General features: G+C 45.6%; 1 protein-coding gene across 1 annotated transcript in view; it reads right to left on the reverse strand.

The window, feature by feature from the left end:
- GRTP1 (growth hormone regulated TBC protein 1) overlaps positions 1-2,922 on the reverse strand; it is an 89,217-nt gene that overhangs the window by 52,911 nt on the left and 33,384 nt on the right. The gene's annotated exons all lie outside the window — the stretch shown is intronic.

The following is a 2,922-nucleotide window of genomic DNA, read 5'->3' on the forward strand; positions in this document are numbered from 1 at the left end:
GTTCCCCGAGGCACAGCGAGGCCCTCAGCTGACCTGACTTCATGAATTTTTAAGGTTGACTCATACGTGTTAGTCTGGTAGGCAGGTAGAAGAACACGGCAGGCAGACACACTCACAAACAATTATTTCCCCCATCCCCACCTGACTCTTGTGATTCTACTTGGATTAGATGACTGGTGTTTGCTACTGTTTACCATGTAAGACAGTATGGAGTGGGATGATTTTAATACAAATAGATCTATCTATCTATACCTAGGTATTACTTTGAGGACCAAGGTGCGCCTGACCCAAGTCACTGTCTTTTTAATGGCTTCTTATGCATGTGAAAGTTGGATGTTGGATAAGGGAGCCTGAAGAAGAAGAGATGCGTTTGAATTGGGGTGCTGGTGAAGAATATTCGAAGTACTGTGGACTGCCAAATGAACAAACAAATCCGTCTTGGAAGAAGTACAGCCAGAATGCTCTGTAGAGGCGAGGATGGGGAGACTCTGTCTCACGTGCTTTGTCTTTTTGTCATGAGAGACCAGTCCCCGAAAAAGGGCAGGAGGCTTGGTAAAGTAGAGAGGCAGCAAAGAAGACACACACACACACACACACACACAAGAGGAGGGCTTTTGACCCGATGGGCTGTCACCATGGCTGCAACCATGAGCTCAGACATAACACTGTGAGGATGGCGCAGGACCAAGTGGCGACTCGCTCTATTCTTCCTAGAGGGTCGGAAGTGACAGGCACCTAACCACAAGATCGATCTCTCTAGCTCTATATTTAGAAATAAATCTATCTCAGGAGGCTTCCAAAAGTTCATGGAAAACATAATAAAAAAAGAATTTTCGGAGGTCCCCTTATATACATCAAGCTAGGACCCACATACAAACCGTGGACTTGCCCTGCCCCGCTGGAAGGTAAAACCAATCCTGTGTCCTCTACTCTGTGCCGAAGAAAACTTTGCAACTCGTTTAGCACCAAACCCTGTGTCATCACTCCTGTCTACCGCCAGCTTCTGTACCCCACCCCTATCTTTATCTATTGAAAAAAGTATACCTGAACCGAAATGCTGCTGAATGCCTCAGTGCACATTATGTTCCATTGTATTTTGTACAAAAGAGAACACCCCCCCTGGAATTCCAGACATTTCAAAATATTGAGTCAAAACTAAAAACCTAACCCCCTGCCATCCAGTTGATGCCGACTCAGAGCGACCCTGTCGGATGGAGAGGAACAGCAAATCTTTATGGGAGCAGACAGCCTCATCTTTCTCCTACAGAACAACTGGTAGGTTTGAACCACTGACCTTGAGGTGAACAGTCCAATGCATAACCCACTGCACCACCAGGACACTTAAAAAAACACCACCCCCTGAATAGGGGAAATGAGAATAATTTTCCCACTAAAGCTAGAATGACCAGCTGTGCTCATTACTATGTAAATTTTTTTAATAGGAAAGGTTTGTTTTCCAAATGTTTGGATGTCTTTCTCTGGGAGCCCTTTCCTCCTTTCAGAGGCAGACAAAGCCAGCAGTGTCCAGTCTCTGTGAACCTGGACACTGTGAGAAAGAAGCATGCCCGTATGCCCTGTAACATGATTTATCCACAAGTTCTGGGAACTAAACACAGTTTTAAAATGCATTTTTCTAGCTAACATCAATATTCTTGGAGTCCCCGGGGGCACAAAGAATTGACACTCTCAGCTGCTAAATAAAAGGTGGTGGCTTACATTTCCCCTGGGCACTAAGAAGAAAGGCCTGGTGATCCACTTCAGAAGAACCAGCCACTGAAAACCGTACGGAGCTCAGTGCTTACTCTGCCAAACGGGGTTACCAGGAATCGGAGGGTGCTCTGTGGCAGTTCGCTATCCACTCTGTTTTATTTGAATGCCCAGCCCACCTTAAATCTAAGCACTCTTCTTCCAAACCAGGGGAAGCATTTCTGGCCACGCTGAGTGATAGACAACCAGGCTGTGACCCGGTACCACTTCTGGCCTGCGACCTTTGTCTGTAGTTTCCTCTACAGTGATCGGGCTCCCATAGGGCGGAGCCCCAGCTCTCTGAGTCTGTTGGGGAATTTCATTTACTGCTCGCTTCAACCCGGTATGGGTATGAGACCCCAACCAGGGCAGAGCCCAGCCTACAGCCAGGACTGGAGGATGGTCACATCCCATCCCAGGGATACCCCCTCCCTGCCTGGCTCAAGTCAATCTAACCTTTCAGTGCCTTAATGTAACATGTTTTGTTTTGGTTTTTTTAAAATCATTTTTGGGGGGCTCGTACAATTCTTATCACAATCCATACATACATCCATGTGTCAAGCACATTTGTACATTTGTTGCTAAAGTAACGTGTTTAATGAAATAGTTTTACATTTCAACTTGCAGTTCTCAAAAACTGCTATAATCAGAAAGTCATTTGTATTTCCAAAAAATCTAATTATTTAATTCAGGCTAGATTAAAAAAAAAGTTAATACTCTTGCACTTTGAAGAGCCAGCCACCCTCTGACTACGTGATGGCTGGGAATATTAGAGGATAAAGCACCCCCAGAAAATGACTATAGTTTGATACCCAGAAAGTTGATTTCAGACAAAGGAATCGTCCATGTGGCTGTATCTTTAAATCTGCAGGGCTAATATGAGGTACAAATCCCTTACACCAATTATCTTGCTGTACTATCCTGGCTCATGGAGTCCCTGGGCAGTGCAAATGGTTAACATGCTCGGCTACTAGCAGAAAAGGTATGAATCCACCCCAGGTGTCTCGGAAGAAAGACCTGGTGATCTACTCCTGTAAAACAGCCCAGAAAACCCTGGAAAGCACAGTTCAATTCTGACACAGGTGGAGGCACCATGTCACCACGTTGTGGTGGAAGCAACAGACTCAAACCAAACTCACTGCCATCGAGCTCATCCCGACTCCTAGCGAGCCTATA

Source organism: Echinops telfairi, unplaced genomic scaffold (genome assembly GCF_000313985.2).
Source record: "Echinops telfairi isolate 266 unplaced genomic scaffold, ASM31398v2 ScPeMD7_7467;HRSCAF=8505_1, whole genome shotgun sequence".
NCBI classification, from domain to species: domain Eukaryota; kingdom Metazoa; phylum Chordata; class Mammalia; order Afrosoricida; family Tenrecidae; genus Echinops; species Echinops telfairi.